Below are 19730 nucleotides of genomic sequence, written 5' to 3'. Positions count from 1 at the left end.
GGGGAGAGAGAAGAAAATAGAGAGAGAGAGAGAGGAGAGAGGGGGCTTACCTGGCCACTAGTGGTCATCGACACCGGCGTAGGAGGTTTTCTCCGGCCGAATTTGACCGTTACCTGTAGGAAAAAGAGAGAGAGAGAGAGAGAGAGAGAGAGAGAGAGAGCATAAATAGGGAGCGTAAAGAGAGATAGAGCGAGAGTGTTTCTCAAGTACTAGTAACTAACTAATAAGGAGACTAAATTACATAATTAATCTCAACATCCCCTCCCTCTCTCAAGTTGGAGGTGTAGTAAACACATCCAACTTGCCTAAGATAGCACTATGTTTTATCTCAGTCAAGGCCTTTGTGAGGATGTCTGGCAATTGATTGTCTATTCTTATGTGGTGGAGAAATATCAACCCTTCTTGCAACTTATTTCTCACAAAATGGCAATCCACTTCTATATGTTTAGTTCTTTTGTGAAAGACTGGGTTCCTAGCAATGTGGAGAGCTGACTGACTATCACAATATACTGTAATGGGCATGGAAAAAAGAATAGTCAGCTCTTCAAACAATCTGCTTAGCCAGACCAATTCTCCTACCACATGCCTTAAGGCCCTATATTCTACTTTTTCTGAGAACAAAGATATAGTTTCTTGTTTCTTGGACTTCTAACTAATGAGGTTGTTTCCCAGTAGAACAATGCAGCGTGTAATGGACCTCTTGGAGTCTGGGCAAGCTGCCCTATTAGAATCACAAGCTCTGACTGTATGGTCTGCATCCTTTGACATGAAGATTCCCAGAGTAGGATCAGATTTGAAGTACCTGAGTAGATTAATAGTTGCCTTCAGATGAGGCTCTCTAGGATCTTGCATGAATTGGCTCAGGTGTCAAACACTGTATGCAATATCCCTTCTGGTATTGGTGAGAAAGTTCAGCTTGTCCACCAGCTTTCTATAATAGGAGGGATCCTACAGGGCGGTGCCTTTGTTAGCTTTCAATTTTACAGTAGGATCAAGTGGTGAGGAGCAAGTGCTATAATCCAAGCCATTGTATTCCTTCAACAGGTCTAATAAAAAACTTCCTCTAGGATATGATTACTCCATCATCTTTGTACATCACTTCCAGTTCCAAAAAGTAATGTAGCTGGACCAGGTCTTTAATCTTAAAACTCTCATGTAGGAAAGCCTTTAGCTCCTTAATCTCTTTCTGATCAATGCCAATTAATAGGACATTATCCACATATACTGCAACATATACTGAAGACTCTTCATTCCTTTTATAGAAGAGTGAGTAGTAATTCATGGAGTGTGTGTAGCCTTTAGAACACTGATAAGTAGGGATTTTGACTACTTATTTGCACTCTTCTACTTTCGTTTTAGCTCAAAATTGCTTAAAGGTATTCCCGAAAACTAATAAAATGTGCTTGCTTGTAGGAGTGTTAGAATACGACCTAAAGAGATGAAAATGAACTCAAGAAGGAGTAATTATGGATAAGGACAAAGAAAAGGCTAGAAGGGCACCGTGCGGACCACAATATTGAGTGCGACCGCAGATCATGTAGAAGACCTCTGATAAGAAATGACATGCAAAGTGTGGACCACACAATTCTGGTGCGGCTGCAGAAGACAAAGATCACCGAGGTTGATTTTTAAGTTCAAGATGAAATGCGGACCACACAATTTTTGTGCGGACCGCACTATAATTGTGCGGCCGCAGAAGCAAAAGTGCGGCCGCACTCATAAATGTACGGTCCACAGAAGTTGAAGGGGTGCGGGTGCAATCCAGAATTGTGCAGCCGCAGAACTGGAACCTGTCAAGCCAAGTCTCATTGTGCGGACCGCACACATAATTGTGCGGCCACACAACCTCCGCAAGGGCAATTTAGTCAGATATTTTTAGTTTAGTATAAATAGATCTTTTTGTCATTTTTAGGTTAAGTTTTGTTTTGGGAGAGCACCTGATCCGTTTTTCTTTACTTTATTGGGTAACATTGTACTGGATTAGCATTTTAACATTAAATTTTCTTCCCTTAATCTTCTATTATGGAATTTATATTAATTTCTTCTTTAATTTCTACATTTTCCATGAGTAGCTAAATCTCTAGCTAGGGTTGTGATCTAACCCTAGTGTGGGTACTTAATGGGTGTTCGATTTAGGGCTTGTTTGTGATTGGGTTAGTGATATTTAGCCTGGTTATTGCTTGAATTCAAGAATTAATGGTTGCAAACATTGATTCATGCCTAATTGACTTAGTCTCTACTTGAGAAAGAGAGACTAAGTCTAGGAAAACTTGGCTAACAAGAAATTGATAGCCCCAATTAAAGGGTTGAATCCAGAGATAGTAAGACTTGACTTGAGCATTTATCACTTGTTTCTGCAATACCCATTTGGACTTGAGAAAGCCAAACAGGTCAAAATCACTCAAAATACCGAGAGGTATAGAGTGAGTAATCGAGTGTGATAGCTGTATTACAACCCCGACTAATCAAACTTGCCCTAGAGTTTACAACCTGTTAGGTAACCACCTAGGTGGAAGTCACGACCCTAGACCTTTTATCAACTTGCAAAACAACAAAACCAAAAATATTGTCTCATAGCTTTTTATTTGCAAATATTAGCATAATCAATAGAAGTAGAAAGAAACAACCAAATATGTGAAAGTACAATCTTGGGCACATCATACATCTTGTCTAGCGACTTGCATTGGATTTTTATTATTGCTTCGACCGCCTCATAACCTATATTTGTGGTGTGAGTTTGGGCGACATCAAATATAAGGGCTCAGTAACCTTTGGACACCACCATCTACTAGCTTGTTTTAAACCATAAAGTGACTTGTTTATACTACAAAATAGTCCTAGTTTGTCCACCACAAGTCTAGGTGGTACTTGCATATATGCTTCCTCATGTAGGTCCCCATGAAGGAAAACATTATTCGTATTAAGCTGAGATATAGTCGAACCCTTCTTGATAGCAATTGCTATTAATGCCCTCACTGTTGTCATCTTCACCTCTGGTGAAAATGTTTTTGTGTAATCAATTCCTGCTTGTTGAGTATAACCTTTGACAACCAACCTTGCTTTAAACCTCTCAATGCTACCATCAGTTGTATGCTTCACCTTATAGACCCATTTGCACCTTATTGCTTGCTTCCCAACTAGTAGTGGGACTAAGTCCCACGTGTGATTGGAGTACAAGGCTTTAAACTCTTGAGTCATAGAAGCTTGCCATGCAGGATCAATAGCTACTTCCTCATATGATTATGGCTCTTTGTCATGACAAACATTTGTCACAAGAACCTGACTATCAGGAGTTAGTATATCAAAGTCTCTATGATTGTTCTTAGACAATAGAGTATTGATAGAGGCATTGTTTGGTTTAAGGTTAGGGAGAGAATATATGTATTCCTGTAGATATTCAGGAGATCTGTGCAATCTATGTGATTGTCTCAATTGTAGAGGTTCTGCAAAAAGTTGTTCCATATGATGTTGTGGGGAATAGGACTGTGGAATACAGTTGACATAGAACTTGATGAAGAGGTAATAGGTGCAGGTGACATAGAATTGTGTATGACACTGGAACCCCTTTGATCAGTGAAAACATCATATGCAGGTTGTGCAGTGTATGTGTCATCATTTAAAGATTCAATAAAGGGAAGGGAATGAAATACAGAAGCTAAGTTTCATTAAGACTGACAGTAAAAGGAAAAATAGACTCATTGAAGACTACATCCTTGGACATAGATCCTTTTAGTGTCTATACTTAGGACTTTATATCCCTTTCTTTTGAAAGGATATCCAATAAAAACATGTGGTGGTGTTCTAGGTTCAAATTTGTCCCTATGTGGTTTAGGTACAATAGGATAGAAAAGACATCCAAAGCTTCTGAGATGGGGATACCTTGGTTTTCTCTTTTACAACAACTCATCTGTGCTTTGATCTTTGAGGGAGGTAGGAGGTAGTCTATTTATGATATAAGTGGCACAAAGAACACATTCCCCCGGTACTTCAGTGGTAATTTGGATTGGAAAATGAGTGCTCTGGCTGTTTCAAGGAGGTATTTGTGTTTTCTCTCCACCACACAATTCAGTTGTAGTGTGTAGGGTTAGGTTCTTTGGTGGATAATTCCCTTAGATTAGAAGAACAGAGTTGCCTCTGTGTTGGTGAACTCTAGCCCATCATTTGATCTTATGACTTTGATAATCGCACCAAATTGGTTATCCACTAGATTGACAAATGATTTGATTACTTGAAGTGCATTGGTCTTACTAGATAGGAAGTGTGTCCAAGTGGATCTACGGAAGCCATCTACCATGGTGATGAAGTATTTCTGATTATCGTGAGTGGGAACATGATAGGGTACCCATAGGTCAACATGTAGCAGATCAAAGATCCCACCATATACACTGGTTCATTGAGAAAATGAGAGTATCTCTTGTTTGGCTATAGGACAAATGGTGCAATTAAAAGGTTGATTGGGAGAGAAGGTTATAGGGATGGAAGATGTGCTTTTCATCTTGATAAAGGGGACATGACCAAGTATTTATGCCACAACACATTTACATTATTTCCAGAACACAAATGAAGAAACATATTGGAAGATGAATTCATAAGAGAAAATTGCCCTTTATTATTTGCATATAAGCCATTTACAATTGAATGAAAAGAAACACACTTATTAATATGGAATGAGATATTTAGAACTAAGTGAGAATGACATTGTGTGTTACAAGTGCAACAGGTTAAAGAGGTTGGACAAGAACCAGAAGTCTTTGCTGCAGGGCTTGAATTGTTGCTCTTCAGGTAGCTTGGGCATAGGATGTACATCCCATCCTTGACCCTACCAATCACTAGAGGAAGTATTTAGCAAAGGCAACAAGATAGTTGAGGTGCGAAGCCAAAGAATAAACAGAAATCAAGTTATCTCTGAAAGAGGGGACAAACATAACCCTATTTAAGGTGATCTTAGGGGTGAGTATTACATTACCAATGTCTATCACCTTCACTTTGTATCTATTTGGGAGTATATCTAATAAAGGATAGGGTAAGGTTATTATACTGGTTAGAAATTGTCGTGCACCATTTTCTCGCGAAAGCGGGTTTCGACCATCTAAAGTTTCAACATCTTCTGCCATGGTAGCATTGTCTTTTCTGATACCACTCAAATCACTCATTTTCCCTTTTCCTTTGCTTTTGCTTTTAAGATCGCTTGGTGGAGGAGGAGGTGGAGGACCTCTGGATCTAGTGCGATATGCTGACGGTGCCAGTATGCATGAACCAAAAGCAAAAGGTAACCAAGTTAGTAAGGAGTATTAAAAGAGTGTTTACAATATTTAAACATATTACAAAAAGTCGTGCAATGATTCACGTCCTAATTTGGGGGCCTCATTGTGCTTGAGGTAGGCTTAAGCGACACATAGACTTGGAAAAAATTGATGCCAACATTTGCATTGTTTCATTAATGTGAAAAATGAGTCAAACCTTTACTAAATCGACAATAATAATAAAGTTAATAATGGCATTTAGCCTTATTACAATCAAAATCTAAAGCTAGGCTAGAAAGTAGTAAAGAACATCATTTCCTAGTCTACTTGGTCCCTGAAGGACCTTCTCCGTGCTTGTCTCTTATGACCCCATCAATTAGATTCCCCATATCGCGCATATCCAACAGTAAGTAAGCTTTTGCTAGATGCCCTCCTTCACTACCATCCATGCCTTGACCATCTGAGAGTCTCTTTCTCATCTTTCCCTCGAGCTCCATCAATCCTTGTTCCAGGTATTCCAATCTCTCTGTTGACTTAGTGGCAATCTCCTTCCATTCTTTTATTGCTTCCATGTTCACTTTGTTTTGTTCCAGATGTTTAGCTTCAGATTCGAAAACCCTTTTGCATAGCCTTCTATACTTAACCTGTGCCTTAGCAAGGTCATCTACGATCCTTTCTTTCAGATTGACTCCTAGCTTGACGTTTCCCGCTATATCGTCCTCCAACCATGATGGATAGAAGTGACCACGATGGATAGAAGTACACATGACCTACATGATATATGTATGGCTCAATAGTTTCTCTTTCCACAAGGATCTTTTAGTTCCACATATGCTGTGCCTCAAACTTGAATGGAATGACATCACCTTTGAAATCTGCCTTGTACTGGACCATGTTGGAAACTCGAGGTATGACCTGTTTTCTTCCCGCTTGTCTCCCTATCGTTGTAGGAGCATAAGGATAGATGCCTCGCAATCTAATCAGTACCAGATGAGTAGTCCCTCTTGACCTGATGATGAAATCACTTCTAGGAAACCACTTAAACATCCAATGTACCTGCTCGTATGTCAGATTGCTGAAGAAACGCACCCAACTTACAGCGTTTCCAGGCTGTGAAAACCTATCTAGGATAAACGTCATTTTCTTTAGCTGATGGTAAGCTATATAGTCATTCACGGCCGTTGCAGAAGCTCTTGATGATACTCTCCCCTCTGAAAGTGTTCCAACATCCATACTTGTAGTAACAAATTACAACCTTCAAAGTGTCCAAATCCCTGCTTGCACCGATCTAGAGCGCGGTACATTTCAGCTAAGATCATAGGGATGACGGTATAAGTTTGTCCCTCGATGCCTTCGATCAAGGTCCTGGCGACCATGGATAAGAGAGTATGAATCCTTCCTCCTTTCATTGGAAATATCAATAACTCCAAGAAGCAGACGATGAACTCATAAACCTAACGGTGCATCCAACCCAAGGAAGTAATGGCAAGTTCATCATGATGAAGACGATACGACTTGCTATGCCCATAACCCTCGTAAATAAATTTAAAAGGGATGTATGATTTCTTTAAACAGAGTAGTTCATCATTTTTCTTAAAACCCAACATCTTTAGAAAACCCCGACGGGTGCGATTCTCTGGTCTAGTAATTCCGGACTATCCTATGGCAACTTAGCGAAGCCTCCTATTTCTTCCAGGAGATGAGTCATTTCTATGTCACCAAATCGAAAGACAGCTTCTTTCTCATCCCAGAACATGGTAGCAACCTCAATCAATGCCCTATTTGGTCGAATGTTAAGCAAGGATGGCAAGTCCCCAAGTACTCCTCTCACATGATTCTTGTCGCAAGGCGCAAGGTCTTTCCACCAGTCAAGTATCAAAGGTGGGATGTTTTGGACCATACCGAACCTAGGGACATCGTGCTTCATTTTCTGCAAACAAACAAAGGTTAGCCCTTTCCCCCTCCATATTTGACTATTCGTGCAATAATGATCAACACGTTGGCACATTTTCTCTAAGTAATGCACGTTATATGATAGTGTCCATTGGGATTGTGGAAATCTCGTCGGACTTTGGACAAGGTTTATCTTGGTGGGTTGTTACGTTAAAAACGCTGTAACCCATACTAGGTTTAGTATGATGCATGTACATTTCAAGTTGGATTAGGGTTTCTAGAATGGTCTAGACTGGTACTCCCAAGTGGACAACTTTAGAGGGAAAGGCACGGGACCGTCAGTTGCACCGCTGATCGACTAGTCTACCGCAAATAGCCTTTCAAATTTAAATAAGGGGTAATTTTGAAAGAGCACAGACACTCATTAAGCGCCGCTATGTTGATAATTGGAATGAGTGGAGTATGATGTGGAGCATGCTTTATGCAGAAACAATAATACGTTATCAAGTATTTGCATAATAAAAATACGTAAAAGCAGTAAATACAATAGCAAAGTAAACATGGAAAACATAAAGAAGAAAGACAAAAAGGAAGAAGTCAGTTTATTTCTGGAATATATGCAAGAATGTAATAACACAGGTAAGGAAGTAAGCATGATATAGCAGTTTTACGCAAGATGAAGAGAGGTCATTGGAAATAAAGGTGAAAAGGGGAAGGGATGTGCATGTCATAGCAGATTTAAACAAATAAAGGTGAGTAGGGGAAGGGATGTGCATGTCGCAAAGAAAGTAATCCACATAAGCCAAGTTCATTATGGTAAGTGCCTAAGTGTAAATCCCCGGCAGAGTCGCCATGCTGTCGGGTCCCGTTTTTTCGTGAAAACGAGTTTCGACGTGTGATAACTCTTTTAAAGGAAGGTATTAAAAGAGAATAGTAGCCACCTAACAATTTTAAGGTACGTTAGGGAACCTATTTGCAAATAACTTTATTTGAATAGTCAATGTCACCAAATAATGGGTAAGGCTCAAATTACCTCAAAGAAAAGGTATTAGGTACTCTTCGAGGTCCACAACTGTGGGTCCCGGTCGAACTTTAAACTATGTGGATTATGTAATTAGGCTAGGTGATCAAATAAATAAAAGAAAAATATAAAATTCGAAGACTTTTATTATAACACATGGGAATTAGCACAACAAGGGTGCAGCTACATTGGTCTATGTTAAATGACTAAGCAAGTATATAAAAGAAGGGGGAGGGTCCTAAGTTTTTTAGCTAAAGGATCACCCCGTGCAACATAAATAATACTTCGCAACTTCCTTTAGATAGGAGTTGCTCATTTTATTTAGCGGGCACAGACTATCATCTTCTGCTACCCGATTACTATGTTGAAGTTGTTTACTTAAAACGTTCTAATTCAATTATAAGTCGTATTCTATGCGTGCACTACCCGTCCGATACCTATGGTCCAGGAGGCTTTAGACCTCTATTTGGGTGGTTCTAGACTTACTTAGGTTTCTCAAAAATGATAAAAACTAATCGCGCATTCAAAACAAATAGAACCACACATAATAGCAAAGAGTGGCTCATGTTAGCCTCCACACATAAACAAGGAAGCACGCATACTGATTTCTAGTATTAGGCAGTAGGACATCTCAAAATTAAGACCCAGAATCTTTCAGTCCTATAGGCATGATCTCTACATGATTCCAGTATCGAACAGGTAATGCTGTATTTTCTATGCTAATGTACGGGCATATTAGTTCGTTATGAGTCCTATAGACATGGTTTCTAAGTGATTTTGATTTCCAGTATTATATATAAGCAGCGTTCAGGCGAATTGCAAATCCTATAGGCATGATTTCTAAGAGATTCTGGATTCCAATAGTACATGGGCAGTGCAGCAATTTATGGGTTAGCACATAGGCAAATTGAATGTTGCAAAAGCTATTGACATGATATCTAATCGTTTTGCGTAAAAAGTTAGTGAAAACAGTCATAGTTCTGAATTACTAATGCTGGTTTTATAGGCATGCATCTTAAACAGGCACAGTGTAATAGAAAATAATGGGAACAGTTGATTCGAATACTAGAACCCTATAGTCGTGATATCTAGATGAGCAGTACACTAAAAGTAATTGAAGCAATTGATAGATTGATTATTTGAAGTCCTATAGGCATGATATCTAGATAAGTAAAAACATTGCATTGTAGCGCACTAAGACATGTTATCTAATTGTGTTGAATAGTAGACATGGTAACAGGTATAGCAAATACTGGAACTAACATATCTTAACAAATTAAGTGAAGTGTGTGCGGGATTCCTATAGGCATGATGTCTATTAGTGTAAAGAAATAAAGCATGCTAAACAAACAACAAATATAGAGCACATAGATCCTATAGACATGTTCTCTATCCTTTTATACAAGTACTAGAATACACTTTTTACCCCAATTTCACTAAATTCCCAATTGTCTATTTACAAATTATTACAAACCTAAGAATAAATGAAAATAAGCCTCAGTATTACAGTATTGAAATAACTACAGGCCCCACAAGTGTAGCAGGCCCAAGAGGAGATAACCCAGAACTGCCTGGGCATTCAACAGGCTCTCTCTTCACACAAACAGCAGGCACAGATCCAGGTACACCCCAAGCATCAGAGTATGTCAATTAAAAGGTTCAAACTCATACATGGACCCATACTAGGCCCACATGGAGGACTCACTTACCCACTTGTTCCAGACTTAACCAATCAAATGACAAACTACTCACTGAATTAAGCAATCTCTAAAGTCCACACACTTAGTTCTTAAAGCTGTAGCTAATAACAGATCTAACCAGGGCATATAGGTTGTATCATATAAAATATTGGCAAGAGCATAAGGCATACATAAGGTGGTTCATAATATGCTTTAGAAGTAAGTTCAAAGTGACAGGATCAAACATCATAAGCAAACTACTTCAAATAGAATTTCAAAGTTAGACAACTAACAAGAGAATCTAGCAGAGTCATAGATAGGAACAAAGGTATGGAAGTCTTCACATGACGGTTTTTAACATGAGAGCCTAATGAGAATGTGGTCACAAATAGCACAACAATAGGCTAGTATGCACCGTTTACAACATATCACATAGTTGAACATGAGACTTAACATATTGAGTACTGGTCGTTACACGGTGATTCAAAACAATACTAGAGCTCATGGTCAATCAAATACTTAACATGGGAAGCTTGTTAAAGTTTAGTCACAAATTTCAGAAGTGGGACAAACATGCACCAAATCCCTCAATAGTTGACCACATATAGGGAAAAGACTAGTTGTAAAGCTTATGCTAAAGGTTCGCTAGTACTAAAGAATACAGAGTTGATCAAGTGAATAACGAGGGAAATACAAATTTCATGAGAACAGGTCGTAATGGACAGTAGAACCCCAAAAGGCAACATGTTAGACATAAGTGACTTATCAGAATACTTCCCAAGCTATCACAACAATCCATAACAAGACGGAGAGGCAACTTAGGATTAGACTCAAGTATCAACATAACACAGCAAACCGAAACGAGTTTAGGAGAATTAGGAATCATCTATGCAAGCACATGTGATAAATACATCTCACTCTTAGAGTTTAGGCAAGTTCTGATACTAGGAAACATAAGGCTACATGATAACTTCAAAGCAAAGAATACCATAAACATAGTATCATATTGGTTCATTTAAGCTTAAGCAACATAGTATACAAAGCATGAACATAAGCAAAAGAAAAAATGAAATTGCGAGAGCCAAAGATACTTACCAGTTACATGTTAAAAAGCAAACAAATGAGTAGAACAATTCTAGAGGTAATTCGATTATCAGTAACAAAAAGTAGCAGAACCCCAAACTCCCAGTGCGTCAGAGTTCCCAAGGGTTTCGAATGAACCCCGGGCAGTGCTCGCACTGAGAAAGAACACAGTCAAATTTGAATGGCCTTGGCTTTCAGCCGGCTAAGGTCTCAGATTTTAGAGTATAATGAGTGAGAATGAAAGAATAAGAGAGTGACAGTAGTTAATTTCAGTGACAAAGGTCCGTTTTTGGGGAATTAGGGGAGGGGTTTATATAGTGTTGAAATTGAACGAACAAACAAGGAAAAGAATCGATTAAACATAAATAAGGAAAGAAAATATCACATGCAATCAATTAATAGAACCGGTAAGGAGAAATTGAAATCTCAAACCCTAGTTGAGTCCAATGGCCATGAATCTGGTCGAAAATGCAAGAATCGTTCATTGTAAAGTATATATAGATAAAACATCGGCCAGATCTTCACAAAATTGGAGCCAAATCAAGCCCGTCTTGAAAGGTGGCATTTACCAAAGTTAGGTAAATACTATGTAACACCATGAACACGTGAGTGGTAGTAGAATAATGCAAGAGAATCACGAAAGGACTCCATGTTAGAGCCGGATTCAGAGAGGATTTAGAGATACGACGGCTAGGGTTTGTAAAGAAGAAGAGAGGAATAGAGAGAGTAGAGGAGGCTGAGGGAAAGGGAATGGTCTCTAGGGTTTGGGTTATGGGGATATAAGGAAAGTAGGGGGATTATTATGGGCCGTTGATCATTTGAGATCAACAGCCGGGATAGAAATGGGAGTAGGGCGGGTCGTTTGAAAGGGTACCGACCGAGTTTGAGATTAATGGGTCATTTGGTTTGGGCTGGGGGTTATTGGGCTAAGATGTGTGGGCGTTTGGGCCTTTATTTGGTCCGAAATTGACTTATGGGCAATAATTTAAATACATAAAATTAATCAAAAATAAATTATGAAAAATGAACAATAAATGATTAAAAAAAATGTTATTTATGTAGTAAAATACTTAAAAATAATAGCTAATTTAGTATAAATAATATAATGAATACAATTATGTGTAGAATATAGGTTATTACTGCAAAATTATGTAATTAGCTTAGAAATATAAATGCAATTATGTGAAGTGAAGTAAAAATATTTTAAAACATGTATGTTGGTATAAATAACAAATTTGGATGATTAAGTAATCATAAATAATTTGAAGGGATAACTAATAAATATTTAATTAATTTAAATTTAAGAAAATTAATTTTAAAGCTTTAAAAATTGCGAAAAATTATGGAAAATACTTGTATAAATCTTGTAAATTAAATAATGATGCAATATTATATTTTGAAAAAATATATACTATTTGAAAAAATATGAGGGCAAAATTTGGTATCAACAGCAATCTTTTAAAGGTCATATGGTTTCCTGAATCTATAATTCTTGAGTCAGCCTTGTTTGTGAAACATTCACATGATAGCTTAGAAAAATAAATAGAGGATGTGCAAGCTATAATACCTTCAAAGTTTGCTGCTCCACTTGGAATGTTGGCACTATTTGTGCAATCTCTTCCTCCTCCAGGCTAAAAATGTTGCAACGGGTTACTAATTGACCATGCTCTTCTTTAGTAAGGCTCACATTTTGAGTATTATCATGAGTAGTAGGTCTCTCACTGTCAGCTGATTGTGTATCAGTGGTTGCGACATATGCATTGACCACTGCCATATTTCCTTTGTTGAACTTAATTAAGTTCTGATTATGGTTATGGTTGAAGTTTTGCCTTGGTTTGATTGAAGTCGGAAACCTGATGATGGTTTATGTTTGGATTCTGATTTTGATTGAGATTCTGAGGATATCCATATAGTTTGTAACATCTCTCTTCGGTGTGTCCTGGTCTCTTGCAGTGATCACAGAAGGGCCTGATCCTATTATTGTGATTGTTATTGGGAGAGTAATTGGTGCTAAAGGAATTTTGTCCGTTTGTGTTCGCATTCAATGTTGCTGATTCAAGGACTAAGTGATTGCTTGGCCTAATTTCTCTTTGCCTTTCCTCTTGAATTAACAATGAAAATGCATGTGAAATTGAAGCAAGAGGATTCATCATGAGGATGATACCTACAGTGTATATTTCGTTTAATGTTATGAGGAACTGTATTAGTTTCCTAGTCTTGCTCAGCTTTGTCCATACTTTCCTATGTGCAATTACATGTACAATGAGATTTGGCAATTAGAGTATTAAGCTCCTCCCATAGCTTCTTCATTTTAATATAATACCAGTGATGTCAAGAGTTCCCTATGACAGGTCATTCATCTCCTTTTGAATTTGATATAGTTTTGTCCCATTAGTTTGGTCATATCGATCTTCAAGTTCTCTCCACAATTCAACCGCATCTGTCGCATACTCGACACTATCTGCAATTTCCTTAGCTAAGGAGTTCAAAATCAATGAACTCACCATGTCATCACACCTTTCCCACAGTCGATATTTTGGTGAGTCTGGATCTGGTCTTTAACACTCTTCATTGATGAACCCTAGCTTATTCTTCGCCGATAGGGCTCGCATTACACCTCTTCTCCATGAACGACACCCAAAGCAATTAAATGGAACAGGAACTAATGCTGCCCCAGGATTAGCAGATGGATGCATATAGAAGGGACTACTAGTGTCAACAATTGGCTGATTGGCAGAATCAGCCACAAATTGTGTGGATTGTTCATCATTGTCAACGATAGTCATTATCGAAACAATTCAATCTTCTCAATGATTAAAGGAGTGAAGGATGAAATTGAAGTAATTGCAAATCTAGAATTCAGAGAACTAACTGTGAATAGAAAACAACAGTTGTAGATACACTATTATTCGAAACTGACACAAAACGAAACTTGCATGTGCGAATCTAATCGAGTTGTAGAATGAACAATTGAGAGTTAGTACAGCTAGGAGAATTAAAAACTTGTAGATGCTCTTATACCATATCAGATTTATCAATGAAACAAAAGCTTGAGCTCGAGGCGAGCTCTACTGAAGATGAGGATTTGACCTACACGTCATCAATGATGGGAGGAGAAGAGAAGGAGAAGGAAATGAATCTTCCAGAACTTGAAATCTGATAGATTCAAAGTGCAAATCCCACTATATACAAGAGAGTGTATTAAACGGAAAAATAATCGACTAACTAACTAATGACGTAGCAACCCCTTTAAGAGGGTGCTGTTGACGGTCAATTTTGACCCTCCTTTTTTAAATTAATTTATTTGTACTTAATAATTTAACATAAATGTTTAGGAAGTATTTTCTATCGATAAATACATATTTTTTCAAATGTCACACCTCCTTTTTACCACCCCGAAGGTAGTATAAGGGAGTTTTTCCACTTTAAGTGACATTATTCGAAATGGGATTATGTATTTATTTTTATTCAGAGTCGCCACTTGGAATAGTTTATATGGTGTCCCAAGTCACCGGTTTATTTTAAATCCCAAATCGAGGAAAATTTCGACTTTCCTTTTGAAGTCTGCGAACCAGAAATTCTGAATAAGGAATTCTGTTAACCCGAGGGAAGGTGTTAGGCATCCCTGAATTGCGTGGTTCTAGCACGGTCGCTTAAACTATCATAATTGGCCTATTATCTGATTTTAATACATGTTTTAGCCTATGGTATATTTTAACTTTTTAAGCCGCTTTTAATTATTATTTTTTAAGGAAGATTTCAACGTCATCTAAAATACGTCTTTAGACCACGCCACATGAAATGCACCCGCAGTCCGCGACATATTTTATTTAACATTGTTGAGATTTAGGTTTGGGTCACATGAAATGCACACCCGAGTTTAGGAAAGTAACTTTTAAAATAGCGCGCCTAAAGCAACTACGCACTTTCAAATTTGCGAGGGCCATGGAAAATTCAACTAAATGGTACGCCTCGATTTCTAAAGGATTTAAATTAATTAAGCGAGGGCCATGCATTTGAGGTTTTATTTGGCACGGCACACCTCAATTCCAATTTTAAAGGGAATTTAAACTAAGCTTTTGAGGGCCATAACTATGTCTTACTTAATATGGCACGCCCCAAATTCATTTAAGGAGTTTAATTAATTAAACACTAATGGTATTTGAACTCTTATTTTGGGTGAATGATTCGAACCAAACCCGTTCAAATTGCAAGGTTGACTTTAAGATAAACAGCCATTCACTTAATGGGAGGGCCTAAACTGAAACAGACCCAATTACTTATGCGAGGACCCGTTTCGAGATTGAAGAGAAAACAAGTGGGCTCGGATCACAGGCCCAAAAAGGTTGGGAATACAAGCCCTCCCCTTTCATCTCAGCATGGATTCAGAATCCAAACCCCAAGGCAAAGCAAGTCTTTTAAAATGGCAGCAGGGCCCAAAACAAGACTCGAGATCGAGTCCCTGCAGCTCACAAAAGGGACACCTGGACATCAGACTATCATATTCAAATTAGTCCTTTAGCTGGTTCAACAAAATCAATTGTGCAAAATTCTACACCTGATTAAACCTCATCTCAAAATATTCTATAACAAATTACACCTCATGAGGCTCTTAAATAAGTGAATCTGAATTCAAACAATAGACTCATATTCAACATGTTTATAAATAATCAAAGTAGTTCTATATATGGCTCAGACCCTAAAGTTATAAACCAAACATTTTCCTTGTCTAAAAGTATTATAAAACTGACTACTAATTTAAAACTCGTCCAATTAGCCAATTCATGAAAAACCAAATACTATTTAAGTACACCAAGCCTGTCATGATAAATCAAATGAGATACACAGCAAAAGAAGCTTTTATACAGTCCACCTTACTCGATTTACATGATTGAAGGTAGAGTCTAGACTACTGATTCAGCTAAACCATTTATTCATCAAGTTTTTATGATAATACAGGATCAGATTCAGGGGTAGGAGTTCAGCTGCCCAAAAGCCAACATCTAGCTATGAGATATTTGATAGAACATGAAATCACCCACTAATTACAAACTTAATTCCGCTCCCAGAAAGGTGCTATCAACAGCCAGCAGCATATAATACACCATACAACTCAAAACAATGCAATTAAGACAAAATAAAGCTAAAACTATTAGCAGAACAAGTTGACACTATGCTCAAAGCTCCAGATTTTCGTTTCAACTTTGAATCAGGCCTCACATTAGATAGAATTCAGAAACGTGTACCTGAATACAACAATTTAGAACCAGAAATTTAGCTTGAGCCTAGGAGGGAGCAGTAGTAGCAGAAGTCAGCAATGTAATAGTAACAGCAACAACAAAACTCAAACCCCAAACTTTACGAGATCCAAAACTCAATCCATTTCAACCCAGGTGCAAGGATTTGTCATTTTCAGTAGTTTTAACTAAGCAGTGAAGATCAGAAACTAAAAACCAAGTAACATTTGAGTAGATTTAAATAAGAACATGCAGGGAATTCAGGGATATTTCAGAGCTTCAGCCGTTTTAACTTTCAAGGTTTTTTTATCTCTATTTTCTTTCTCTCTCTTGAAACTCAAGTAAGGATGCCTTTATAGGCAAGGTTCTAGGGCTGCAGAAATAAGATCATTTTTGCACTTAAGACCTTTTGCAATTTAGGTTTTTACTCAAGTACCCTCACTCAAAAAATCAAATTTTCAGTCAAGTCCCAATGACAGCTTCTAGGAAGCTTCCTTCAGTCAATTACAAGAGATTCTCTACCTAGATTTCCTAATATACCCCTTATGAGCCCTGTTTTTACTTTAAAGACCAGACAAATATGGGTCAAATTAACCCAATTCAGAGTGTTATGGGTCTGTAAATCCAAGTCAAATCCCCTCTTGGGCTTTTGGTTCTAACAGAGCCTCAATTCGAAAATTAAAAGCTCAGAAACTTTTACATGTTCATTTGCAGAGTCTTAAAGACTCGTGCAATTTTTGGCCTAAAGTACAAACAGAAAATCAAAACATATTAAAACTTAAAAACAGAAAACAAATACTAATTAAACAAATTCTAAGGCTAAACATGCAAGCACGGACGATTTGAAAGAAATGAAAGGACGGGAAACAAAAGTCAGAAAAATAAAAGAAAGAATAGAAGAAGATGAGAAGAGAACAAAAATAAAAATTAAATATCAAAAGATAAAGAAAAGAAAAATACCTAAAAAAAAATTGGACCAATTAAGTAATGGGGAGAGCCTTTGAATCTTCAATATTTTAACCGAGTTTGATGTTAATCGTGTGTTCTTATCAAGAACACACGGATAAAGTCAGACTAAGCCTAAATCTTCAACGAATCTCGACTTTGAGGTTTTAGGGTTCGAACTTAGATTTAATATCCGAGAAGTTTAGGATAGATTCGAGGGACAAGAGTTTGAGATTGGGGAAGAGGGAACCATGGGGATTCTAGGGTGTGAGTTTGGGGTGGTTTAGAGGTGGCGCCGCCGGCCTAAGGTGGTGGAGAACCAAGGCGGCGCTAGGGTTTGGGGTTGTGGTCTCCGAGAGTGGAGAGATGAGAGAGACGATCAGAGGGGGGATAGGCGAGTTCGGTCAGTTTTATACTGTCAGGGAGTTCAGTTCTGGACTGTTTTATCAAATGAGATCAACGGTCCACATCACGGGCTTATTAAAACGGGGTCGTTTGTATTATGTGGGAGTTGGACCGGGTATTGACATGGGTCCTGGGCTGGTTTAAGGGGTTTGGACGGGTAGAAAGGGGATTTTGGTTTGGGCTTAAGGAATTCAAATTAAAATGGCCCAAACATCTAATTTCTTCAACTCTTTTTCCTTTTTCTTTTATTTCAAAACTCTTTTCTTTTTTTTTTTTAAAAAAATAAAAAAATCTAAATTAATCCCTAAACCAAATTATCCTACCTCATTAAATTAATTAACTCTAACTAATAATTAACATAATTAATTAAAAACCAAATTAAAAGAAAAATTACATAATTCGAAACTACAAATTAAAAAATGCAAAAATGAGTTATTTTTTGTGATTTTTCCATTTTTGTAAAACAAACTAATTTACTAATTAATCTAAAAAATGTAAAATTAAATCCTAAATGCAAATGCAATGTATTTTTGTATTTTTTATGAATTAAACAAGATTAAACATGCACACAAAAAATGCAAACAATCAGAAAATTTCTACAATACTTCCTAAAATAAGAAATAATTAAAAAAAAAATCTAATTTTGGGAATTCTGTAGGAGTAATTCATGTGAGGCAAAAATCACGTGCTCATAGCTGCCCCTATTTGCTCGGAGACACGGAGCGTTTTCGGGCAAAGATAAAATGAGCAATTATGAGGGATTTTTGCCCGTTTGAAACTCCATCAGAACATTTTGAAAAGAGTCTGACCGGACCTTGCTTCAAAGGTTGCCTACATATCTTTGGCTATAAAGGAATCAGGTCAGTGTAGTTCTGGAAGTTTTGGTAGCTGGGACTACCAGGAAGTTGTGATTTCACTGTTGCTGCTGCTGCCACTGCTTGGTGATCTCCTTATTACACCAAAAGGGAAAATAAAAAGCTAAGCTAGCTAATCCGATCAGCTACGAGTTACAAGATTCCTATCTATAAATCTTTTGAAGCTTGATCTTGAGTCTTAGCTGGTTCTTGCTGTAGACTCCGATCTGAATCTTGATGCTTAGCAGCTGTAAGTGCAGGTTCTTTCTTCAGCTTTGGATCAGGGCTATACACGCGAAGCTTGTGACTTCAATCATATCTTGAGCAGCCCGCATCTTTCTCCGCTTCAGCATTTTGAATTCACTTCTTTTGTTCTTTTCTTCTCTTTTCTTATTTTGGATTGAGACTCATTCTTTTGGTCATCTCGAATCCTGTGCCTCGAGGTCAAACCTTCTCAGACACCAAAACAAATAAACGAACGAAATTTTTCTGCCCCGATTTTCACTAGGAAAATTTTGTGAGTTAGTTGTAACTAAAATCTAGACTTGTTTTTTGAAAGCGATAAAATAAGGATTGTGTCTTTAGGAGGAAAAGGTGACTAGGGAATGGAGGCCCTATGTCTAAAAATCTCAACTCAGAGATTGGAGCCTAATGTTGGCAAAAAAGGCGACTAGGGAATGGAGGCCCTATGTCTAAAATCCCAACTTAGGGATTGGAGCCCTAATGTTGGCAAAAAAGGCTATTAGGGAATGGAGGCCCTATGTCTAAAATCTCAACTTAGGGATTGGATCCCTAATGTTGGCAAAAGGCGACTAGGGAATGGAGGCCCTATGTCTAAAATTCTCAACTCAGGGATTGGAGCCCTAATGTTGGCAAAAGACGAGGCTCTATGTCTAAAAAATTTCAACTCAAGGATTGGAGCCCTAATGTTGGCAAAAAAGGCGACTAGGGAATGGAGGCCCTATGTCTAAAAAATCTCAACTCAGGGATTGGAGCATAATGTTGGCAAAAAAGGCGACTAGGGAATGGAGGCCCTATGTCTAAAATCTCAACTTAGGGATTGGATCCCTAATATTGGCAAAAGGCGACTAGGGAATGGAGGCCCTATGTCTAAAAAATCTCAACTCAGGGATTGGAGCCCTAATGTTGGCAAAAAAGGCGACTAGGGAATGGAGGCCCTATGTCTAAAAATTCTTAACTTGGGGATTGGAGCCCTAATTTTGGCAAAAGGCGACTAGGGAATGGAGGCCCTATGTCTAAAATTCTCAACTCAGGGATTGGAGCCCTAAAGTTGGAAAAGCATAAAAGTAGAGGTTGGGGTCCTAAACGTACCATTTTTTTTAATTTCTTACTTTTCTCTCTCTTTTTTT

Source organism: Nicotiana attenuata, unplaced genomic scaffold (genome assembly GCF_001879085.1).
Source record: "Nicotiana attenuata strain UT unplaced genomic scaffold, NIATTr2, whole genome shotgun sequence".
NCBI classification, from domain to species: Eukaryota; Viridiplantae; Streptophyta; class Magnoliopsida; order Solanales; family Solanaceae; genus Nicotiana; species Nicotiana attenuata.
Note: the sequence above shows the minus strand (reverse complement) of the source record.